Source organism: Paralichthys olivaceus, chromosome 19 (genome assembly GCF_024713975.1).
Source record: "Paralichthys olivaceus isolate ysfri-2021 chromosome 19, ASM2471397v2, whole genome shotgun sequence".
NCBI classification, from domain to species: domain Eukaryota; kingdom Metazoa; phylum Chordata; class Actinopteri; order Pleuronectiformes; family Paralichthyidae; genus Paralichthys; species Paralichthys olivaceus.
In genome coordinates, this window is record NC_091111.1 from 1,986,966 (window position 1) to 2,001,845 (window position 14,880).

A 14,880-nucleotide genomic window follows, 5' to 3' on the forward strand; every position below is an offset into this window, starting at 1 on the left:
TAGCAGTAATTCAACTGGCTGTACATGTATTTAAACACTGAATGGACTGTCTTTAAAGGTGCAGTGAAGTAGCATGTTGCAGCTGAATACCCCTCACCTCACCCTCCCTGTGACAAACCTGTGGCAGTCTTCAGTTGTCATAAACACTCAAAAGGGGTTTAGTCTGTCCGGGTTGGACTACTTTAAAAAATATCCGTAGAGAGGACCCCCCCCTCCCGATGTAAAGATTAAGTTTTTAAATATAAAGGGCTCATTCTATCGTAAAGAAAACAACAATTCATACAATTTAGATGAAACACTAGTGAAAACATCACTAGGATTGTTTTACATTCAATTTCTGCCAATATCTCCCTTCCACATAAGTCTTACACACTGAGCCCTTACAGGATAACCATTATATATTATGGGTAAAAAAATAAATTAATACCACATTAATAAATATAATAAATACCATTTTACCTCATGAGAGCATGTAGGCGGCTATGACAAAATTTAGCTTTCGACTTTTCATGTTTTTTGAGATGATATTATGCTTAGAGTCTGCATATTCCTCAATTCATTTGTGTTACAAATTACTCAGCCAACCTGCGGGCACATAATATTCCGGCATAGGAACGCTCCACACTGTGCACAGAGAGGGGGAGGAACACAGACTTAATAGGGGCCCAGCAGATCAGTTTTTCTGCAAGCATAAAGTTTTTGCCCGTTTTTTAAAAATGTAGTTCAATGACTGCAAAACAAGTAAAAACATAAAGTGGTTTGAAAAATAGTCAGCACAACTGTCGAGTTGAGGGAGTGTACAGTTGAGTGAGGAAACATGTAAAGCAAGCCGTGTGGCCCTATTAATCTGGATCCAGCAGTTCCTGTGGGCTCATGAGTCACAACAATAGACACTAAAGTTTCATTTCAACACACAGGAAAGCAGCAGATTCTAACAAGACGGATGAATTTTTTTTGTATCGTGCAGAGTCCAACTTATTCTACAGTTCAGTGAAAACTTTCAGTATTTTACCATTGTTTCTCTGGCTTCATTCTTCAGCAGCACACTGTACACCACTGCATACTCAAGCATTGCATAATTTCAAAGAGAATATATTTACTGTTTTGAAACAGGCTGGATCTACCCTGCAGCTCTGACTCTCGGGAGAGTGCCAATTATCTTGTTTTTCTTGTCTTTGATCATCCAAACTGAGATGGTGCAACATCACGCCACACTCAGGTGACGCTCTTATCTCCTGTGTCTGCCTTTAAACGCGCACACTGAGCAGAGATCATATCTGTACGCTGATGCGGACAGCCGCGCCTAACGATAAGAAGTGGCAGGAGAAGCTGAAGTCCAGTTGGCAGGCGCGTTTGGCATAACTGCACTCGCTGGCGAGGTGGTGATAACTTCAGATTGCTGAAATCATCAGGCGTGAAGCTCTGTAAATGCACATCAACAGGAAAGATAAATGGGGATGGGTATGCGAGCCAGAGTTGACGCCCCGTCTGCCTGACTGATGCAAACCTATTAAGTAACACAGTTGGCCAGCAGGCAGACAGGCCGTTGGCAATAACCCCTCTCCTGGAAGTTTGTTCCAACTTTCTCATCATGTCACATCCTGCGAGCAAAACTAAGTCAAGATGAGAAATTAGCAACTTGAAAGGGATATTTTTCACCATGTGAGGACGAGACAACTCCCTCCCCAGTGCCTCCCGGTGTTATGACTGTAAGTTTAATAAGGCATGAATAACTCATTAAGTAAAGCTCTGCTGTGCTGACAAATAAATGTGGAGGGTATGAGCTGTGTGGTGGTGCGGGGGGGGGGGGGAGTGTTAATCACAGCCACACATCAAGTCAGTGATCCACTGACACCTCACCGCCTGCTGTGACAACTACACATAAGCACAACTTCCTGATGTTAAATACCAGGATGATTTTAAAGGTGTGGGTTAACATATTTTAAAGATATTGATTTTGCTCTGTTTATAAAAGAGTGATAAGTAAACTGGTGCCAGTGTCACGTCTCCAGGTTAAGTACAGAGCTGGAGTCAGCACTCAGCCCTGTTTAAGATTAACTCCTGCATGTTCACGTCTGTTTTTAGAACTTCAATTTGACTTTGTGTATTTTAGTCTTTGATTTGATATTATGTGTTTGGACCTGAATTAAGATTATTGAATAATAGCAACTTGGATGAAGTTTTGAAAATTAACCATAAAATGATCATGACAGTGATTTGCAAGTCAACTCCTAAAAGGAGTCCTCTGTTTGCATGTAGATTAGCTTCATGGGAGCTTTATGGATCCGACTTGGATCCTGACACAAGTTTACAATCTAGACAGAGCCAGACTGACTCCTGCTTACAGTTTCTGTGTAAGCTTGGTTAACCACATAGTGACGCCAGCTGCATACAACAGCACACAAACATCAATTTGAAATTTATCCTGTCATCTCACTGTCAGATAGAAACAACTCTCCCATATATTGAACTGTTTCATCATCAACAGAAACAAATCTCATGTGGTCTGTTATATGACAGAAAGGAAGAAGAAACTTGGCTTATGTGTGTGTGTGTGTCGGGGGGGGGATCCTGCTGAAACTAACACTGACTCAAGATGGATTCATAAAATATGGTCACTTTGGAGGCTCGTCCATCCATGACGTCTGGAGCGATCACTTTATTTACGGAGTATTAAAAAGGAATACCAGTGATCACAAAGCTCAGGTTAACTCTGTCTCACAACCCAGACCTTGATCGCCATTGATTTGCTCTCTACAACACTTTATGTGCAGCTCATGTCACATTTGAACTTATCTATTTACGATACATAATTATCTCCTCTTATTGCTTAGCGAATACTGATCACTTGTAATTTCTTAATGGAGCTGCCCCTGTATACATAACAAACATGATAGTCCAACACAACCTTGCAAGACCCCTGAGATCACTGGAGAGTAATGCCAGTGGTAATGCCATAATTTTCCCTGATTCTGTTTTTATTTATTATTTTCCATATTTCTATGTTCATATATATTTTGTACCGAAACTTATTTTTAATGTTTGCTAAAGATTTAGAATTTGTTATTATTTTATCTTCACTTTACCTGTCATTCTACAATATTTTATCTGTTTTATTGTGCTTGAAAAAACAGCACAATTCTGCTTTCTGCTTTTAAATGAAGTCCTTTTCGTTTTCTCTCCGTGTTTTCAATGTTCCTGTGCAACAACCTGAATCTAAATGCTTGATAAATAAAACTTGCCTCAGGGTACGGAGTGCAAAAACACCTGAGAGGAAGTGCAGCAGTGCCCGTTGGCTGCAGAATCCAACTCACTATAGTGTTTTTATCAAACAAAGCCTGCTTTATGGTACATTCTCTGCACAGTAACAGCAATTTGACCAACAATGCTGATGAGCTGCCATGTTTGGATTAAGAATATGTTTTTATTGACTGTACAAATACCTGCCTGTCAACGGTGATAAGCGAAGAATCATTAAATCAATTTTCTTAAAAGGTAAAACTCATCATTGTGACACAAAGCCGTTGAGCACGCTGCCCTCAGCTCTTAATCTCTCATTGTGTGTGTCGGCCTGCAGTGTGAAGAGGCTGATTCAGCACCACGGACAGCAGCTCTGCCAGACCTGACTCATATTTACTTCCACAGAAATCAGGTTCTTTAACTTCTCATCTCCTAATATATGTGTGTCCACTTCAGACTGTTCACACTTTTCTCTGATTTAAATTGAGCAATAAGTTGTTTCACATTATTACAGGCCCATTACAAGTTTGGTAACACTTTATATTAGGGAACACATATCAACCATTAACTAGTTGCTTATTAGCATGGATATTAGAGGCATATTGGCTCTTTATTAGTCATTATAAAGCACATATTAATGACCTTATTCTGCAACTACTCCATTGATTAACAGTTTTCCCTTAATAACCTCCTAATTACTGCTAATTGATGGTAAGTAAGGAAGTTGTTGTACATGAATTACAACCAAGTGCTTGGATATGTTCACTTTGTGTGTTCCCTAATATAAAGTGTTACCCAAGTTCTTTCTTGAAGGATAATTCCAAATTAATTGAAACATGGAGAGATATATTAACGTTAAACTAGTGATAATGATCAATAATAAATAATGATTTCATTGGAGTAATTATTGAGTCTTTTAAAAATTCTGGAAACAATAAAAAGTCACAAGAGCTTGAGAGCATGACATTCAAAAACATTCAATAAAACGTGTATTTTGTATTGTAAAACCAGAGACACATTGGATTTCTTCAGTAGGAAACTGAAGGAGCAAATGCTTCCTTCATATTTGCTTGAAAAAGAATGTGAATGATAAGGAAATCTTCCACAACTATTTTGATGATGAATTTTCATTATATTAAAACAGACGTTTCATTGTAGCTCTGACACCATACATCAGTGCAGCTATGTCAAATGGGGCCAAGAAACCCAGGGCCCAATTATGAGCTTTTCCAGTGATTTCAGCCTCACCTCACAGTCGTCCTCAGCGAGTGGAGTTATTCATGCATGACTCTATAACCGCACACGACATTTGCAATGACAATTTCATTTCTCCTCGACCTGATGCTTTCTGATGACAAATTCTGTGTCTATCCATTACTAAATTATGTTTGAATTTATGGTCAATTCTAGTGTCTCTGTAGAAGTACGGCTTTCATCCCTGAGTAGTGCAACAGTAAGGTGGGTCAGACTCTAATGAGGACATGTCAAACTAAAGTTTGTCAGGCACTCATTCACTGCTGTGTGTGCATGTGGGAGCTGAATGTGACTCAGCATCACCTCCTCTCAGCTGGATGTCAGCAGCCGGATGGAAAAAAGAAAGTGTTTGGGGAGAAATGAAATGTTCAGTAAAACTAGAATTACCACACTGTGGTTGTATGCCTCCGACGACCAGTGCAGTTTCTGTGAACATATTTCTATATATGCTCTTTTTTCAGATTCATATAGGGGCACTGTGACCTTTAACTTTGGCCACAGAAATGTTAATGATGTATCTTTGAGTCCAACTGATCAAAAGCTGAAGACATTCCCTCAAGGCAGTGTTGAGAAATCACATTTAAGAAGCCAATAACATGTATTGTGAGGCCCCCGTGTCCTTGACCTTTGACCACCCATACCTAATCAATTAATCAGTCCAAGTGAACATATGCACAACATTTGAAAGAATTCCCTTGAGTTGTTCCTGAAATAAATATTGCATACATTACAAGGCAAAACACATGTCTGAGAAGTCACAGTGACCTTTGACCACCAAATTCTAATCAGGTCATCTGTGAGTCAATGGGAATTGGGCCAAATGTAATGAATCTCCCTACAGGCAATAACATAATGAAAAACAAATTCAGATGAAGAATGATAAACAACAGAAAACAAGCAAACTGTTCTTAAAGAATCGTGATTGGAATCACTCACAGCTTACAGTGCAGCAGACTTTACTCAACACTTCCCGGAGGGAACTTTGATTGTATTAATTCCAAACACACAATGCGCCTCCAGTCTGTCAGAAGACATTTTTTTTTCTCTCTTTTTGTCAAATCCTTCTGGCACTGCTAACATGAAGGTAAAAGCTTTTCTTTCCCAGCTAAAGATCTGAGCAGGGAGACACCTCAGAGTCCTGTTTATAAACCTTTTTGAGGACTATCTTGTCATAAGCTGACTCTGGGCCAATTCACTCAACTAATCTAATTTCATATAGAGGCAAAAAGATATGTTGAAAGAAAGACAGATGAAAACACACTCACAGAACCAACCTTCCCCTGACAGAGTTGAAGTCCCAGGCTCGCGTGTCTAGTGAGAGCATGGTGCGATCAATGTCCATGATGCAATGCAGTAGCACGTATTTCCCACAGACACGTTAAGATCGAAACTGCGTGAGTGAGTGAAGTCACAGGTGGGTTCATTATGTGGAGCGTGAAGGTGTCAGCCTCATTAAACCCAAGTCAGATCAGTGGAGTGGAAAATAATCATGCCACTGGGACTGTAGGCGTTCGCTGTGCAGCACATTTATCACTCTGCAAAAAAAATACATGTATTATAAATAAAAAGAGATGCTGCTCTGCAAGAATTATATACTGGGATTGTCTCTTGTCTGCAGTCTAACACTTTGGTAAAGGGCAGAATCTCACTGTGGAATGGAATGTATTATGAATAATCATGATCCCCAGAAGACTCTCATGCTGCCTCTTCCTCCAGCACCACAGTTACTATAGGTCTAATATGTCCAACGTGTCTTACAGGCAGCAAATGCAGTGGTTCACACTGTTGCCTCCCAACAATAAGGTTCTGGGTTAATACTCTGTGTAGTGTTTGCATGTCTCCCTGTGTCTGAGGGGGGTTTCTCCAGAAGCCCTGGATTCCTCTCACCGTCCAAACACATACCAGCTGATTTAGAATTACCCACAGCATGAATAAATATTTGTCTCCAAATGTCAGCACTTTGATAGACACGCTGTCCAGGGGGCACCCCGTCTATCACCCAATGTCAGCTGGGAATCCCTCAGCAAAGGATAACTGGCATAGCTAAATAAATGACCTAAAACAACGTGGATAAGGTTAAAGAAAGACTGTGGTTAAGGTGAGCACATTCTGCTCCAAACCTCTGCCTCCAGTGGACGTGGACGCTGGAGTGTCCCTGTGTTGAGGCTGGGCTTCAGTCCCTCCTTTGACAGGCTCTCCTGCTGTGTGTGTCCATGTCAGTACAGTTGAAGCTCTGCCGTGTGTTCATCGGGATGAAGTCGATGTGACAGAATGTAGCACAGATATCGGTAAGCTCATTTTTCATGTTTCCTGCCTGAGAAGAAGAACCCTCCGCACAAATGTTTGATGAAAGATGGCTGCATTTGTTCACTGTGGTGAATAAAAGAATGAACTCGGCCCTCAGCAGTCTTGAAGGAGTTTAGTACAACACGGATGTCCCATGGTTAAAAGGGACATTTCTTGGCGTAGACAGTCAAAAGCTTCTAAAACAATAAAAGCATTTGATTATTATATAAATGTGAGGGAACATATTCAGTCCTTTCTGACATGAACTTCGGAGGATGTCTTCACAATAGGGCTAGGACTTTCTCTGGAGTTTGCCTTTCACGCATAAACAACGTAGCAGGAGATTCGACACTCAGACACATTAACAACACAGACATCTCCGGAGCGCTCAGGTGAGGGGTGGTGCTGTGGGCCGAGGCAGGATGTGATGTAATAAATGTAAATGTGATTCCGCTATAGCGGGTCAGCCCTTTTAACAAAAGCTCTCTTGGTATCTTTGTCTGTGTCTTCTACGTGTGAAGCACCGTTTTTTAATTTGAGATATTCGTTTTCCTTTTGTTTGTATGTTTTTTAATTCATTTTTTCATCTCTTGCATGTTAGAAATCACTAGCTCACCCGTTCACGGTGAATCCTGCGAAGGATTCTCCCATCAACTGATTCAGACATTCGGAGTTTTTACTGAGGGGCTGGTCGGAGAAACTCCCCAGACAGTCTGGAGGCTCTCACTCGTCTCGGCCCCATAGTGTCGGCCTTGGTACTCGTTGTGATGGTGGCTGAACAGCCAAACTTAAAATGCACTCATCAATATTTTTCATGAACTATTGACCAAATGGTCGGAAAGTACAACATGAATCCTGTTTCTCTCCCAGCTCTGAAGTTGCCCTCGTCTCTGGGGAAGGTTTTGGCCTCTTTCTGGCCAAATCATTTAGTTTCATGGCCCAATTTGATTCAGTCTCTAATATTCTTTAAAATCCAGAAGTGTGAGGATTTTACAAAATAATCTTAATGCTACCGATTACTTCAGAGCCCCCCCGATCTCGAATCACTAATATCAAACATTGATATTCACGATAATCCGACAGAAACCCACCTTAGCCAATGAGAGCAAGGTGACGAGTAAGCGTCACCAACCGGATGTTGCGTTCTTGTACAGCTGCGACTAAATACAAAAATAATACTCCTTTTTTATTTATCGCTGCAAAATAGACACACAACATCGGTCCTCTGCCATGTTTGTTTTGTTTGCTATGAAAAACTGAAGAAGAAGAGTCTCGTGAGTTATTTGAGATTCCAAGTCTCTGGAATTACCACTATGAAATGTTTCCTAGTATTGGCAAGTGTGTGGTCTGACGTTTTGGCCAAATGGTCCAGTGTGTTTGTTCTGAAGGAAATAAGATCACAAGTCAGTTAAATCTGTCATTATGTCTGTGGTCTCTCACATTTTTAAAATCCTCTAGTGTGCAGCAGCCTACAATCCCACTCATAATCCTCTAAACTAACCCGGCTAACAATTTAGTCTGTCGAATCAGATTTAGTTGTTTAATGTGAATATTTGAGGATTCACTCCACTTTAGTTAATCTAGACTTTGTTAAACTGCCAGATTTTTGAATGGGTTTTGGCGAGACATTTAGGATGACAGCAATATTCAAGTAATTTATCTGAAATAATTAATAATATATCTTGATTGTCCGAGCTAATGCTTGCTAACAATGGATCAGAAATGTGCAACAACATCAAGACGCTAAGTCCACTGGTCCCTGTCTTTGTTTGCTTGTGTGCTGACTCACAAGGATAACCGTCTAATGAGATGCTGAAATTTTGACACACAACGAGTAATGATACTAATACAAAGCACACGCATTAATATGTCTTAGATATATTTAGTGGTAAATTACAGCGAGGTGATAAAGTACGATGTATTTGCTGAATGAAGCAGAACTGAAGCGAGGACTCTGAGTGCAGGTGAGAGCAAAGTGAAAGCAGAGACTCAGCAGAACAGCGCTGAAGAATGAGGACTGTGGCCCGGCCATGTTTCCTTCAGCACTTATAACTGCAGTCTCAGAGATTTTATACTATCTAGCATACAACCAGAGCTTCCCCAAGAGGAGCATCGTCCAGACAGATAGTCTCAAGGTGCTCGTTCAAATGTTCTCCCCATGTGTGAGCAAATACAACCTGAAACAAACAGGCTCCAAGCTTATGGGATTTCTCTCTGCGGGCTAATATGTGTCCCATCCTCCTCTGTTTCCCCCCCAAGGTCAACAGAGCAGCATTGAGTCAGAGATATGGCAGCAGAGCTGAACTGAGCAGATAAAACATCTAGGTTACATCCCAGAGGATCTTCTGTACCCTGACTTGAAACACATTTCCACCTCATTCTATCCGGTGACAAAAAAATCATAGATGTGCTGTGATGTACTGTATGTGATTCGGAGGAGAAAGTCTTGTCCTGAGGGGACACAGAAACCATTTCCCACCTGTTTCTCTATTCTGAAAAGGGTTGCATAATGTTGGATATTTTTTTTCACTACTGAAGATTTCATGGAGTTACGGTGGAAAGTGACAGCTTGTTAAGGGGGAAACTGACAGCAGACACAAGACTCTGCTCTGCTTTGGATTTTGGAATCCAGCTAGAGTTGGGTGTATTTTTGAGAAGAGAATATTATTTGAACCATTCTGGCTTTTCTTTTTTTCAAAGAGTACAAGGGAAAAGATGCAATACTGAAAACATTAACTACCAGAACATGTATTTGTCAAAGTTGTCTGGATTGAACTTAGGCCTTCTGTAAAGACTAATATTAGAAACAAGGTCTGTTTGTGAAACAAAAGAATCAATCACTGTATATGTTCAGAGAGGAAAACAATTCAGAATAACATGCAGAAAAAATCTGTTACTTATTCTTCCCTTAAAAATGACTCACCTCCATCAAAATATATATTCAAAGGGATAGTTCACCGAAAAATGAACGTTCACTCATTATCTTCTCACCACTGTGGCGATGGAGAGGTGAGTGAAGTGTTTGAGTCCACAAAACTTTTGGCGTTTCAGGGGTAAACAGTGTTTTTCAGCCTAAATATAAAAAAATAATAACAAATAGCTAATATTTAATTTTAACAGTGCCCTCTGCTGGACCACAACATAAACTACCTCTCGCAGTGTGTTTTGACTCTCAGATTTGACTCGGTGACACTAATCTTGGTTTCCCACTTTGAAACTGGGGTGACTGCATGGACCCTCGGTGCTGCTGGGTTGAAGACGTGAGAGAAGCAGCCACATTTTACAATTTGCCGAAACTTCCGTATTATAGGCATCATCCACTGTCATGGCTTCAACTGTGTGGTTTACCTGAGTTAGATTCATTGGTCTACTATGCAACACAAATAGATGATTACAAATAGAATCATACAAAGTAACATCATTAATAATATCCATTCAGCCAAAATTAAACTCCCTCAAAGTCTTCTTTACATTATATGAGTGTCTACAGACAACTGCAGCTTGACTGGGTGGGCTTGGTATATATCACAGAGTGGTGTTTTTTTTCTACAGCACAATGATATGCTGATATCTTTCCCTTCTTTATTCTACACCCACAAGCTCCACATTCAGCAGTGCAGCAGTGTGCTGCTACACATCTCAAATAAGACACTGTCTGGTTAGCAAAACCAGAACCAGTCCTCGGTTTTGTTGCCTCTAAAATTGACCATCATTCTGACGCAGCAGGAAGGTCTGTACATGATTACTATTGACACAGTTAATTGGCCAAAAAAATGGAAAAGCCTGTTTCAAGCAGCCTTTACACAGTGGGACACATTAAACATTAATAGGTTTTTCATATTTTCACTTCAGAATATTTCTAGTTTTTCTGCCTTTATGGCCTTTGACACTTCCTTTATTAAATCCCTCCGAGCGTTTGAAATCTGACTTGAATGCAGAGTTGGAGAACTGACCTGAGACTGCAATAAACCTGAGGTGCCTCGAAATAAATCCATCAGCAAAGGAAAGTCTGCATCAATGGAATGGTAAATAAAGTCTGTCTGTCGGCAAATAGCTGACTACTCATTGAAGTCTATGCTTCAATAACGACCTCGGCCTTTATTTACCACAACTGCAAAAGGTAACAGGTTAGATTTGGGGCAGCCTCTTTGTTGCATAATTTGCCATATTTCATTACAAAGCCTTATTTCCATTCACCCACTTTTGCAATGAATCTCTGTCCTCTCATCCTGGTACTGGGCTGCATATGCGCACACACACACATACACACACACACACACACACACATACACATCTTTACAACTAGTGTTGCTGCAGAACTCAACCAAAGGCAGGCAAACAAATATAAAATATATATTTGAATTTATAGGTGACATATGTAATTTTATTATTTCACTAAGACAAATTCTCAAGAATCTTTGCATGCATTATATAATCAGTACCAATCCCAAGTAACATTAGGAGATGGGCATGGTACATCCTGGCCAGGTCATCAGTGTACACAAATATAGACTCAATTTGATTAATTAATCAACTTAACCCCATCTGCATGTCTTTGAACTGTGTGACGAACTTGGATACGAAAGCCATCAAAAACATGAGGAGAACATGCAAACTCCTCACATAAAGACCCCAGCTGACCTGGGATGACCTGATTCGTTGTGTTTCGTGAATTGATATGTTTTTGCCAAATGAAGTTGTGTTCCGTGAAAATGCTTTGACCCTTGAGGCCACCATAGTTTTAAGTTCTGACCATGAACCACAACATTGAATAAAACTGTCTGTCTCTGTCTGTTTAATCTAGCTTCCTTATCTCTAAGACTCCATTGTAACACAAGGTAGTGAATCTATAATTTATACAATCTTAAACCAGTTTCAGGTTCATAGGGAAAGAATGCATAAAAAGAGAACCGAGGCAATAACAGCCTGACACGACTAATTCTAATAAAAGGGTTTGATTAGCTCTTATCGTGTGAATAATTCAGCCTGGCAATAAATGAAAGTCACTCCAGCATCATCTGAGACGTCCACATGTGAGCAGCAGAGACGTCTCCATCCTGGGGTTTTATTGTCCCCTGTGGCAGTCAGTGTGAATAGATTCACTGACCTTTGACCTTTCAGCTGATAAAAATTGAGCTTTAACTGCTCATTTTATAAACAGAGCACTAACAGCACAGAGCCTATTTATAATGCACTGTCACATCTTGCTTTGTCACAGCACATTATGAATGAGGATACAAACCCCTCGGTCAGACCGGAGACTTTTCACCACACATTCCCGACAGACTCAATGAGATCAGTATGAATTAAAAAGGGGAGTGCACTTTTTCAGTAAATTATTATCTTGCCACTTGTAAAGCAGTTTTTTTTTATCTTAGCATCAGTTTAAAGCAATCATTAATCATCAAGTGGCAGAAACAAATAAAGCATTAACTCTTTACGCGCTCAACATTTCCACTTTGGCAGCAATGCATGCAAACATTACTTTTAATTGAGCTCTGCCTCCCGCCCGTTTCTCTGGCTACTTGAACCTCCATCACAGGACCTGTGCGTGAAGGCAAGGTAATAGAATACAGCCGCAGGTCATCACATTCAATAATATGACTCATCATTAACACAGCAATCGATCTGGCATAAGTGAAAAGAATACTTGAAAACATGGCTGGGCTGGAGACTAAGTGCTCCATCAGATAAAGGAGAGCTATAACTCAGCGCTGGGAGAGAAAGAGGCTGCTGCCGCTTTTCTCACTCAGAAGATGGTTCAGATTACCACTCATCAGCTTCCCTCCCCACAGACACAGAGCCACACACTCGAAATGCTTCCTTCCTCTAACAGGATGGTTGAGGTTGACCACTGTTTATCAGCTGACACCTGACAGGGCCATAACTAGGATTTTAGGCACCAAAAGAAAGTCAGTGCAGTCTTTTCTTATATGTTTGATTTTTAAACACCAAATTCTAATCAGTTAATCCGTGAGTCAAAGTGAATGTTTGCAACAACTTTGAAATGAATCCCTGAAGGCGTTTCTGAGATAATGCATTCACAAGGCATAAAGTGCTTTGTGAGGTTACAGCGACCTTGACATTTGACGGCAAACTGTAATTCTTGAGTTGAACTTATATAAATGTGAATGAGTACTGTACTGTAAAGCACTTTGAGTCATCATCAAGACTAGAAAACTGCTATTTAAATACAGACCATTTACCATTTACCTTATTTCTTGAACTACTTCATAATAATACATTTTAATGAACACGTAATAAGCTACTGAATTTAAGCAAATCACATTTTGAATCATTGCCAATTCAAATAAACGTATTTGTTTGTATGTGTATCAGATCATAGACCATGTCTTATTTCTTAAACTGGAAGCATAACACAACCAGTGGCTCGGATCCATCTCTTCAGAATATTTCAGTTTAGCACTAATGTAAAACTCTCCACTCAATCAGGTCATGACCGGTCATAAAGTGTGATGTAGAAGAGAAGAACTTGTTAATGCCGACATTTTTTATTTGACAGAATCCTAAAGCCACTTGTAAACGTATGTGAGCAGATAACTTGTAAGTATATGCTGTATAACTGTGGGCTTGCCTCCAGTAAATTACTAAGCCTGCCTGCTAGACACTTTTGGAACTTTCTCAGATTGTCAGTGCTATCCGTTAGGAATCGAAATAGCCTCAGCAACTCACACAAAGCCAAGAAGCTGACGAGAAAGTGGGTCCACAAACACCACGTTTGCCAACACTGCTAAGCATTTCATGCTTATTGTTTCTGTCCCCAGGTGCTGAAGATATTGAATCTTTAAAATGTTCTACGCAGTGATACTTGCGAGCGCTCCATCCGCAGCCCTGAAGGAGATGCCGTGTACTGCCAAAGACATTGGTTGCCATGGTAACGCTGACAGCAACTCTCCATAAAGGCTTTAATTGATAGCAGCAGATAGCTGCAGAAAATTAAGCATCAGGCCCAGATCAATGGTGCTGTGTGCAGACAAACACAGACGGCCAGACATTCGCCACTCGCACAACCGTGTGTGTGCCAGTCAAAGCTTTAGATATACAGTAGCTCAGCTGGGACAATGCATGAGACAATCTTAAAATGTTTGACCTCACGCTCACCCATTAAAAATAAAAACTTTTTTATATTTGTACATTTATGTCAGATAATGATAATGATCTCGTCCTTTAGCTTGTAAAGTCCCATTCTGTCTTTTTTTTTAACCGATTCTAAATCACCCCACTTCCCAAAAAATTCGATGGGCCTGCCTCTCATTTAGTAAGAGATCTCATTACTCTGCTGAAATATAATTATGAATGATTTTTGCATTTAGCATTGGCAGCGTTATGTCCAGGCATGACGATAAAACCCGAATGGCAGGTCTTTTTAATGGCCGTGATTCAGCAGTTGCAGTGGGGCTATCACTGAGAGAGAAAGCATTCTCTGGAGAGAATGGCTTGAGAGAGGAAGCCATGGCACAACAGAAGCCAAAGCTGGAAGGAAAAGTGGTGCCTCAGCCTCGCAGTCTGTCTGCAGACAGCTGGGGCGGACAGACATCAGCTTTTTTGTCAACACACAGTGCTCAGTGAAAACACTCGCACAGACAGGACAGGAGGACTGCAGGGTTTTGGTCTTAGTTTTCTTCACTCTTGACTGGGTTTGTAACAGACGTGGTTAGACGTACAGGCAGTAATGAAAGAGTCAGACCGATAATGGGGAAGAAATAATTCAGAAAACAGTTCAAGACTTGACGCAACGCTGAGCTCAGAGTGAAGAGAAATCCAGAGAAAGAAACGAGGGCTCTGTAATATTGGTGGATTTTAGCTTATCAGAGACATTTGACAATACAAAGCTGGATTACCAACTGGCCGAAATGTTCTAAGGCCCAAGGACCCCAGGGCATCTAAAGCCTAAAAGCCTGTAGACACAGGAGGGTTTTCAGACAAATTTCTAAGTAATACATTAAATTTAATCAATAGGACTGTGTACACAGGCCATATAACGGTCCATACCACATATCGCAACCCAAAGTGTATATACATTCCTCCGTTTTGCATTCATGATTGCGGATATGCTACAATATTAAAACATTCATTTTA

General features: G+C 40.5%; 1 protein-coding gene across 2 annotated transcripts in view; it reads right to left on the minus strand.

The window, feature by feature from the left end:
• Nucleotides 1-14,880, minus strand: part of LOC109632423 (heparan sulfate glucosamine 3-O-sulfotransferase 5) — a 68,189-nt gene that overhangs the window by 46,122 nt on the left and 7,187 nt on the right. The window lies entirely within an intron of this gene.